The sequence below is a fragment of the Pinus tabuliformis genome, chromosome 2_2, assembly GCF_031772625.1.
Source record: "Pinus tabuliformis cultivar Carrire ecotype Pingquan chromosome 2_2, CPIR1, whole genome shotgun sequence".
In the NCBI taxonomy this organism is placed as follows: domain Eukaryota; kingdom Viridiplantae; phylum Streptophyta; class Pinopsida; order Pinales; family Pinaceae; genus Pinus; species Pinus tabuliformis.
In genome coordinates this window covers 247540525-247551452 of record NC_142300.1, presented here as the reverse complement: position 1 = coordinate 247551452, position 10928 = coordinate 247540525, and the positions used below count along the sequence as shown (strand labels likewise).

Below are 10928 nucleotides of genomic sequence, written 5' to 3'. Positions count from 1 at the left end.
GTGAGATGAAGCACCAAAACTATGGGTCCTGTTTCGGTAAATTGGTACATCAACTTCTCAAGGTCGTAACTTTGGCATACGATCTTTGTTTGATGTGCACAATACTTCGTTAAAAAGATCTATCCGAGGACTACAACTTTCGAATGGAAACATCAATTAAATTTATAAGTTTGCTTGGTTTTCCAAGAAAACGTCGTTTAGGGCCTCAAAACAGCTCCGAGAGTTCAAGACTCGAAAAACTGCCAAAAATAGTAAATTATGCTACAATTAAGGAAATTGAAAAACTAAAAAAGATAGTGTTGGGGATCCAAGTGGAATAGGTGGGTAGCTACCAACATCCACCTGGATCACCTCGATATAGGGAGATTGTAGTAGCTTGCAAGGAAACAGATGGCTGAAGAAACTTGAAGAAAATATGCCACTGTGGGTAATTTTGAGGCTACAATTATTGATTTCTAACGGGTTGATGCATTGCCTAGGTATTTGAAGCCCTGGTGGTGGTGGTGACCACACATCAACAACATATTTTGGTATGAATCGAAAATAACCTAAGGTTAACATTGCAAAGGGAAAAAAGAATCGATGTACTATGAAACTAATATTGTGGCAACAATACTAAATGTCATTGCACACAGTGACAATGACATAATAACTACAACATCTCCTTCATAATAAATTGTAAAACACCTCCCAACACAACTATGTTATATATATTAAAAAATCAATACTATATCAATCTTCATAATTTTAAATTTTAAATTAATATTATGATAATCTCCATAATGATATTCTTTTTTTGTAGTCAAGTAAGGATATTTAAATTAGCAAAAATACAATAGAAAGGTTACATACAAAGAAAGATTGTGAGCCTTGGCACCAAGGCCCCACTAATAAGAGTTTAGTGGGGATTAAAAGTATGATACAAAGACATTTTCGATGCAAAAATAAATAAAAATGGAGATATTACAAAAACTCTCCTACCAAAATGTTTGAAGGTGTGGCTAACAATGCATTTGCCATTAGGAGAGTGAAAGATAGATTGAAGAAAAGAGAACAAAATAGAGAATCCTGCTCATGTCATGTGCTTTCCTTTAGGGTTTGAAAGAGTTTGTGTCGCTTAACTGGGGCCTGCTTCATCTTTTATCATATTTCCAAAAGGTTCTGTATTTGGAGTTTCCTCCACCATAATGCATTTGTAAAAGATGGGGCTTTGAGGAGAGGGCATCGTGCTGATACACTAGGCAATGATGATGGTAAGTGGCCTCAAGAAACTCTCCTTAAGCACAAATCATTGATTTGGAGGCAGATTTAGCAAACCTCTACCTCGCCCATCACCAACCAGGATAATGGAGGGAGAAGGGGAGCGATGATGATGGGTAGAATGTTGATCTGTAGAACTTTATAGAGAGCTTGCAGATGTGGAGGATGTAGGCACATGAGGAAAATCTATGCCAATGGTTCTAGAGAGTTTGCTGAGTGAAGTTTTGATGCAACTCACATATGCATTTGATTCAACTACCCTTCTTTCGGCTCAAGCCCTGACAAGCTCCAGGTTCTAGAGATGACACACAAATAAGTTTTGAACAACCCAATGCCCATCGTCGAGTCTTTTGTGTGCCTCCACCTCCAAGGTGGCTACTCTGTGTTAGATGTGATTAGGGATGTTGGGATCAAATAACACCATGTGGTCACCAAGCCAAGGAGCATTGGGCGGACGCCCATGCCCCTCTTCCTCCAAGGCGAGTGCAACCTCATCCTCTAACCATGACTTCAATCAGAAGAGATGAGAACACTGCATAATTAGCTTGGGAAACAATGGCTGGAGGAATTATGAGATACCGATGTCTATTCTCTTCAAGTCGTTGCAGAGAAGAATGAAGAGAATGATCACATAATTGGTATGGAGGCATGGGCACTGGCATTAATTAAGACATTAAGGCAAATGAGAAGGATCACCATGTGGATACAAAGAAGCTGGAAGGGATAGTTTTAGTTAACATGAGAAATAAAAGTACGAAAAAAATGTGACGCTAAGCTGCCAAATGATGATTTTCATCATATTAGCATTAAATTGTGTCTGACCCAAGTTAATAGGGCGCAATTAGTGAAGAGGCATCTAGATTCGAGTGTCCATAATGATCTTTTGTAAATAAATTTGAAATATGCTTTTATATTTATTTAATTTTTTATTGAATATTTATTTAATAATCTTTAATATATATCCATATATATAAAAGTGAATATTTTTCAATATATATATATTTTAAATATATTAGGTTAATCTTTCTTACCCCGGTAAGGAACATTGAAGTTTCGTGTTGTTTTTTTTTTTTTTATTAAAGGAAAAGGATTTAAAAATGAATTCTTTTATATTTAGTTTAATTTTTTTAATTAGTATTTATATTTGTTTTAATAATTCTTAATTGGATTTAAAATGGAATGTTTTTATATTTAGTTTAATTTTTATATCGCCCTGTAACAATGATATATAGAATTGACGTTTTCAGTCGTACATGATTTTATTTTTCATTCATATTTGAAATTTAGGTTATTTTTAATATCGAGTTTGGTTTTGGTTCCTCTAGACCCCGGCACATTAGAGCTACATGACCCGAATTTGGAGCCGTCATTACATCATATTTATTATGTCACTTATGTCATACCACACATCGCACAGTCAGTTCTCAACTCATCCTGGTCTAGTAACCGTGGTTGGAAATAAAATCGAGTCAGTTTTGGAGTTGTTGCTTGCTGGTATTACATATTCATTCAGTTGACGGCGCGAGGTGGTGGTTTGTTCTTGTGAATCAATTGTAATATCCAAGAGGGGAATCAACAACATCATGAGTTATTTAGGAGGTGGCGATGGTGCTTTTAGAAGGTTGGTCTGCAATTTTCGGTTGGAAGGATTGACTTTGCATCAAGGAATGACCAGAAGAACATGGTTGTACCTCGACGCATCCAGCTCACTGCCAGAAACAACGACGAGCTCAACAAATTAATAGATGTTATAACAATTGAATATGACTTTGTGTTCATGCTGTAACAAACAAAATCTTATAGTGCTTTAATTGTTTAGGACTTACATTTATTGTTTTTTTGGGTCAAAACCCTTGTGAAAGGTTTTGTTGAGAGATGTACTACTCATTGCCAACCTAAAATCTGGATTACAATTTTATATGATTGTTCTGTTTGTTTTCTTGGCAGTTTATTTGCAGTGTGCATCCTTAATGTTTTATAAGATAGAAAAATATTGAAACTATTCTAGTTTTGAGCTAGTTTTTGTGAATATTTTTGTCATTGTGAAATTAAGAGTAAATTTATCTAAGGTTTATATGGAAAAAAATTTGAATATTTTGTATGTGCAAGCTTTACATAGAAATTTGTGTCATTACAAAATAAAGAGTGAACCTATCTTCAAGTTTTATATGTAAATCTAAGTATTTCCATTATTATCCAAGTCAGTTGTCATGTTGTGAGTGGAAAGTTCTTTGATTCTCATAACAACATACTATCTCTCGCATAACCTATACTAATTTATCCAAGTCAGTTGTCATGTTGTGGGTGGAAAGTTCTTTGATTCTCATAACAACATACTATCTCTCGCATAACCTATACTAATTTATGGATTATCATGTACATATTTGAGGGGAAAATGGAAAAAATGTTTTTGCTTACTTAATAATGTTACTCTCTGATGTTATGTTTTGTGCATGAGACTAGAAAACACCTTCGAGCATTGCTCTGTTATTTAAAATGGCAATAATGACACCATCTATTGCACAAGAGGGATCCCTCGTGTTTACTTGAAGCAATGACTTGTGGACTTGATTTTTTTTGCTTCCTTTGTCTATCTAAACTTATACTGAGCTTTAAATATAAGCTTCTCCATCTAAATTTTACATAAAGCTCCACTACACTTATCAATTTTATTTTCATACAATTAATGTTTCAAGAGAATTAAACTTCTTTCATAGATTTCTCATTTCTCATGTTGTGTTGTTTCATTCAAAAACAATAAATCCTCTATTTGAACAATCTTTTAATGATATTTAAACCACCTACAACCTTTTTTTGTTAATTATTTGAGAGTGTTTCAATATGAACCATTCATCTTTTTCCCATGTCAAAGCTCTCAATTAGTATGGAATTTTGTAAAATAATTTTATCGTAAATATGATCTTCATATATAAAATTACGACTTGACGTTGATGTTTCTTTGCTGGGTTTGTTTTGGTTCAATTTTTTTGGATAGTGATAGTGGAACACTGGTTTCTGGGTTTGAAATTTAATTTGTGGGTGAATTTTTTTATATTTATAAATGTTATATGTTTTTTGCCTTACTGTTTTGGTTTTGTTTGTATTAGTTAATTATGATTTAATTTTATTTTACAATTAGAGTCAATGTTTAGATAAAAGAAGTTGTTTAATCATGTCAATCGTTTATATTTTATATATGTGATTAAGATAAATCTATATTAATAGTATAAAACTTCGATCATTTTAAAATTTATTTAATTATTTTGAAACATAAATTAAGATTTAAAAAATATAAACAAAATGTTCTTCAGACTTGTAAATCAAATTAATCATTATGGTAAAGTTTTAGTAGCAACTATATAGTTATACTTTCATTCTTACTCTTAATTCAGTGTAGATTCAACTTAACTTTGGATTTACCAAGCATTGAAGGGATCAAATCTGTTTTCAGTTTGAAAGAGGTTTGCACTTCAAGATATTTGATCTGTCAAATCTTTTTTTTGTTTTTTTTTTTTCACTTTGAAAGAGGCTTGCACTTCAAGAGATTTGATCCCTCTTGATGCTTGGTAGATCCGTAGTTGAGATGAATCTAAATTGGTTTAATTATCCGTAGTTAATATTAACCCAAGTTGATTTAATTATTAATTTTATGTAATTTGACCAAGTCAAAATGCTTAACATTTTTTTCCCCTGAAAATATCTGGGCAGATCCATCCACCCAAAAGGCCGCAAAATTATTAGCAAAACCTAACCCTGAGGGTGTAAAGAAGAATTGACCCCACCCCAAAGGCCACAAACTTATTAGCAACGCATAACCTTGAAGGTAAGAAGAATTGACCCCGTAACTCCGTAACTTCCTGGTAACGAGATGCACAACAAAAATTTCACAAATTCAAATTTAACCAATTAAAATAACCCTCAAAACTATCAACATGTTTAATAACACAAAATATTACAATATCCAACTAATATAAATTTTATTTCCATAAACATTATTTAACAAAATTTAATAATACATTAATATATAATATTTAAAAAAATAAAAAATAAATATTTCTACTTCAACGTGAACCAAGTTAAAAACTGAAATGCATAAAAATAAATATTTCCACTTCAACGTGAACCAGGTAAAACACTGAAAGACAAATACATATTTCTATTTAAACGTGAATAAGGTAGAAAACTGAAATGCGTAAATCAATATTTCCACTTCAACGTGAACTAGGTAAAACTCTGAAAGACATAAATACATATTTCTAATTTAAAGTGAACAAAGTAGAAAACTGAAATAAATATATAAAAAGTGAAAATCTATAATTCAAATTAATTAGCGGCGATGAAATTTGAAAAATTTAACAGAATTTAAGGAGTTTACTTATCAACTTTGCAGCGCAGGGAATGTCCTTTCAGATTTTTGAAGGTATATTAGCTTTGTAGTTTCTAAAAAATATTCCAAAAATATAAATTATTGAACACTCACTATGCTCATCGAGAACATGGGGATGTAGCTCACATGGTAGAGCGCTCGCTTTGCATGCGAGAGGTACGGGGTTCGATACCCCGCATCTCCACTCCTATTTTAGAACGTTACTCACTGAGTGATAGTAGTAACAGCCAATTGACACATAAAAAGCAGCAGTGCCAGATCAAAAGGTTGTGTGTCTGTTTCACGGCGGGATCACATTTCTGTCTGTTTCACGTCGGGATTAATATATATTCATTTTTATTGGGATCAAATTTCTTAAATTTCCTCAAGGATTAATATATATTTCTTAAATTTCCTCAAGGATTAATATATATTGGGTATTCAAATGACATGTAAATTCTGTTTTTATATTTCTTAAATTTCCTTATATATTTATTCTTATTGGGTATTGAAATGACATGTAAATTCTGTTTTTATATTTCTTAAATTTCCTTAAAGATTAATATATATTCATTAATATATATTTAAAGATTAATATATATTCATTTTCATTGGGTATTGAAATGAATAAAAGGATTAATATATATTCATTTTAGTGGATTCAGTTATTCATCAATATAGATTTAATTTAATTTTGAATATAGTTATTGAATATAGAGAGGAATCAAATTTATTAAGATATCTTTTTTTTTTTTTTTAAATTTAAGAAAAAGTTTTATCTCAAGAGATTTTATTCCTCTTGACACTTGTAGAGAAAATTGATTCCTCACGACATTTGATAGATCCAAAACCTATACTTTTGGAGTTGACATTGTGTTTTATTATATAATGCATCATTTTACAACAAGAGCCACTTGGTGACAATGCCATTGCCTTTGCTTTTTTGGAATTGTCACAATGTGATTTTTGTTTTAAAAAATATATTGAGAAAAGCTAAAAGTGTTTATTCAAACTTCCAACTAGGCAGCCTGCAAAGTTGAGGGTTTTGTGCATCCAATGATGACACCTTTTCTTTAGATTGGCTATAATTCTTTCCCAATGAATTTTTTGCCAGGGTTTGTCCGTAAGCGGAATGCCTAGATATCTCGAAGGGAGGTTATATCTCTTGAATCCGAGGATAGTAGAAAGATTCTTCTGGACTGCTAGGTGCGTATTGAAAAAGAAAATGGAAGATTTAGCTAGATTAAGTTCCATACCTGAGGCCAGACTGAAGCGATTGAGAATATTTTGAAACCAAGAGCTTCTTTGACAGAGGGCGAGCCATGCAGCATTGTGTCATTGACAAACTGCTGATGTGTTGTTGCAGGGCTTGAGGGCAAGGGTTGGAGTCCCTAAATAATTCCATCCTCTTTTGCTCTTCTGATAAGCCGGCTAAGACCTTCCATTAGAATAACAAATAGAAAGGGGGATAGGGGATCCCCTTGTCGTAGACCACGAGAGGGTGTAAACTGGGTTGTGGGAGCTCCGTTAACCAGGATAGAAAATCTAGTAGACTTAACCAAGGCTAGGATCCATATTATCCACTGTTTCACAAAGCCAAAGGCATCTAAAATAGCCTCCAAATAGTTCCAGTTGACTTTATCATAAGCCTTTGATAGGTCCAACTGCATTAGCATGCCCGCTTTTTTCTGAGTTCGGAGAGTGTGAATCATCTCTTGAGCTAGCAAGATGTTGTCCATAATCTGTCTCCCTTCTACATAGCCAGATTGTTCTTCCGAAATGATACCTGGAAGAATTGGTTTTAGTCTGTTGGCTATGACTTTAGAAATAATCTTGTACAAAACATTGCACAATGCAATTGGCCGAAACTTTGACGGAGTGTTTGCTTCCTCCTCCTTTGGAATAAGGGTGATGAAAGTGGAGTTGAGGGATTTTAGGATGGAGGAGGAGCACCGAAAATCCTCCACCACTTCCCATACCTCTGTTTTGATTATTTCCCAGTAGGCTTTGTAAAAGTCGATGGTGAAGCTATCCGGCCCTGGCCCCTTACCATTTGGCATATCTTTCACTGCTTCTTCCACTTCTTCGAAGGTGATGGCTCAATTTAAAGCCTTGTTTTGATCCTCTGTGATGAGCTTGGGAATAGAAGTCATGAGGTCCTGAATATCTTCCTCTCTATCAATATCAGGTTCCCGTGCAATTTGGCTGAAATGATTTATGAGAAGGCTCGAGATTTCATGATGAGTTTGCACCAAGGTTCCCTGATCATCCTTTATTCTTAATATTTTATTAGCACCTCTGCGATCAATGGCCGATCTGTGAAAAAATTTAGTGTTCTTTTCACCTTCCTTAAGCCATTGAATTCTAGATTTTTGCTTCCATAGAGTTTCCTCCTGTTGGCATCTGATCTGCCAGTCCTGCATGAGTTTTTGTTCTGTATTCATAGTTTCTTGGTTAATATTTCCTTGGATCCATTCCTTATGAATTTGTTCCATTTTCTCCTCCAACTTCTTTTTTTCTTTAAATATGTTGCCAAAGACTTCTTGATTCCAGGTTTTGAGTCTGGTTTTGATGTGTTTAAGTTTAGCTTGGAGAATGAACATTTTAGTTCCTCTTATGCCTAACGGTTCACTCCACCATTGCTCTATTTTCGAAATAAACTTTGGATGACTAAGCCAAAACTTTTCAAATCTGAAAGGCTTGTGCCTTAGTGTATCCTGGATAGCCGCTTCCATAATTATGGGCCAGTGATCCGAACCTCCACTAGGTAGTATGTTTGAATCTACAGTGATCCCTTCTAGAAGAATGGTTTCTGTCACTAAGAACCTGTCCAGTCTAGAGGCGATTTGTCTATCACCCCCTCTCTTATTGTTCCAAGTGTAAGCGCCACTCTTGGGGAAGATGTCTACCAATTTGGCTGATTGAATAAAGTCTTTGAAAGCTTCAGTATCCCTATTGAGCATTCTGATGCCTCCTTTTTTTTCCATGAGCAAGGTGATCATATTAAAATCACCTCCGAAAATAGCTTTTGCTTGAGGATATCTCTACTGCAAGTTGGATAGAGCTCTAAGCCATAACAATTTGGCCTCTAGCTTCTGAGGGCCATAGACATTTGTGCATAGATATGTGACTGGATTTCCTACTATTTGGACTTCTATAGATATATGAGATCTGGCAGCTTCAGAGGATATAAGCTGGATAACCTGAGGGTTCCAAAGAATGGCCATGCCCCCTTTCCAACCATTGCTTGCTGTTTCTAGGTAGTCCATCTGTTTACCCAATTTTTTGCTGATGTTAACCATTGTTTTGCTGGAGCATTTAGTTTCTTGCAGAAAAATTATATCTGGTTGTTCCTTTTGGACTTTTTTCTTTAATAATTACTATTTTTTAGGCTATTTAGCCCTTTAGCATTCCATGAAAGTACTTTCATAATCAACAAAATTTAGGAGGATAGTGTGAACGCCTCAAGGGCTTTCATCTTACCTAAATTTAGAAGCATCTGACCCAGTTCTTGTAATGCCTCATTGTTAGTCCTTCTTCCTCCTTTTTTTTGGTACTTTGAGTTGGTGGTGGTTTGATGCAGTACTTGAGTTCTTACCCCTAGTCCTTTTGCTGTTCCCAAGCTTTTTCTCTGCAAATCCAGTTCTGCTTGTTGTCTTGCTATGAATAAGTTGTTGATTCTATTCACCTCCTCTTCCGATATATGTTCCATGCCTTTCTTTTTCCAATTTTCTACCATGTTTGGTAGATCCATACCTTCCTATTCAAGAATGTCGCTTAGTTCCATGTCCTCTAGCCCTATTTCTCTAGTTATCATCTCTACATCTTCTTTTAATCCTTTTGTTGGTCCTTGAGCTTGTGGGATGTCGTTTGAAGGCTGAGAAATAGTTTCTTTCATTCCTGGTATGGTTTTAGGCTTGCTTTCTCGCACTGTCTCGCTCTCTGGATTGTTGTCCTCTGAATCTGTGTCTGATTCTAACACCTCAAAGGCATTGCTTGTGTTTCTGAAGGATGTGCTTGCTTTGTTTTGTCGTCTTTTGTTTGCTCTCTATCTAGCATTAGGTCGAACAAAGGCCTCCTTATTCTTATCTCCTCTGTTCTCCTTGGGTTTCTCCGTCATTCTATTCATTGGGCATTCTCTGATCAAATGTCCATGTTCATGACATTTCCTGCAGCAGAATGGGATCTGCTCATAGTCTATAGCTTGAAAATACACTTCATCTTTGTATTCCAACCATAGGCCCTCATGAAGTGCTCCTGAAACATCCATTTCGACACAGATTCTAGCACAGGAGGTATATCTTTTCTGTAATGTTGCTTCTGAGGCTTTGATGAATGTGCCTAACTTGTTGTCTATCTATTCAAGTGCTGCATGTCCCCAGTAGTCAATTGGTAGAGAGAACAAGCGAATCCAGATCGGTACATGTTTGAAGGTTTCTTGTTCTGGTGCGAAGTTGGGTTTCCATGGTCTGATGTATAGACCTGCTGAGGCAAAGAAGTACGAGCCTCCATCAAATATTCGATCCTTGTCTTCCAAATTGGGAAAAACCACTGTAAAGAAACCTTTGGCTCCTAAGTGGAGTCTTACATCTCCTTTGGGTTTCCATTGCTGCTTTATCCACATCCACAGAGCTCGTTCTGTTGGCCAGAATCCCATAAATCTGCAGATCACTGCATGTTCTACCATTTATTCATGGTACGCCTGTAGTTCAGGGTCATAAATTATTACTCGTAGGGTTTCAATTGCTTTGGGGACAAACATATTTCATTCACAAGCCTTTCCATCTCATATTTTTTAACTTGCAAACTTGTAAATAATAATAAGACTTATTTTTATATACTAATTTTTTTCCAATAATAATCACATCAGAGATAGATGCGTTTCGAACCATCTAATATGATTATGACCAAAATAATTTTAGCATACAAAATATGAATAAAATAAGTTAAATTTCAAATATTAAAACTTATTTTTATTAGAATCTATCTGTATCAATAATATAATTGGCAATAACTTATATTAATTACATAGTTCAATAGATAAACTCTCTTTTTAATTTACTTTAATTTTTCATTTCTTTACCTTAAATATTTTAAATAATTAATTTAATATAATATAAGTAAAACCTGAAATGCTATTTTACATTTTTTAAAATTAAAATAATAACTTTCCTTGTTAAAATATTCAGGATCTTTCCCATTTAAGGTTATGCATATATTTTGAAAAACATATATCATAGTGGAAACACCTATATATTTGCTTTAACTTTATTTTGAATATGTAACAGATGTATGCGAAACA

General features: G+C 34.3%; 1 non-coding gene across 1 annotated transcript; it reads left to right on the top strand.

Annotated features, from left to right (window-relative positions):
- Positions 1-5758: 5758 nt before the first annotated feature.
- Positions 5759-5831, top strand: TRNAA-UGC (transfer RNA alanine (anticodon UGC)). The gene has a single exon. It is a non-coding gene; the product is annotated as a tRNA-Ala (tRNA).
- Positions 5832-10928: the final 5097 nt, after the last annotated feature.